The sequence below is a fragment of the Penaeus monodon genome, chromosome 23 (assembly GCF_015228065.2).
Source record: "Penaeus monodon isolate SGIC_2016 chromosome 23, NSTDA_Pmon_1, whole genome shotgun sequence".
Taxonomy (NCBI): Eukaryota; Metazoa; Arthropoda; class Malacostraca; order Decapoda; family Penaeidae; genus Penaeus; species Penaeus monodon.
The window spans coordinates 5,611,618-5,611,915 of record NC_051408.1 but is presented as its reverse complement, the minus strand read 5'-3'; the positions used below and the strand labels follow the sequence as shown (position 1 = coordinate 5,611,915).

At 40.6% G+C, this 298-nt stretch overlaps 1 protein-coding gene across 1 annotated transcript in view; it reads right to left on the bottom strand.

Moving 5' to 3' along the window:
- Positions 1 to 298, bottom strand: part of LOC119587745 (nephrin-like) — a gene marked incomplete at both ends in the record, with an annotated part of 138,820 nt that overhangs the window by 6,309 nt on the left and 132,213 nt on the right.

The window sequence follows — 298 nt, the reverse complement described above, 5'->3', positions numbered from 1 at the left end:
GACGAACAGAAAGCAACCTAGAAAAATAGATAAACTGTCGGATATATAAGAAGAGGAACAGACACATATACAAACAAAGCAAAAATAAAAAGGGCTAACTGTAGAAAAACGAAAAAAAAAAACAGACCAGAGGCAAGAGCAGCGTCCTCCTCAGAACACGAACTCCAACAATAGTAACTTCCATTACGTAAGTTTACCGTCAAAGTACACAGTTAAGGAGTTCGTTTTGCTTGCAGTTCACACTTAGAGAATGTTGAAATGAGGGACGACGGGGAGAAAAGAGGGGGAGGGAGTGAGG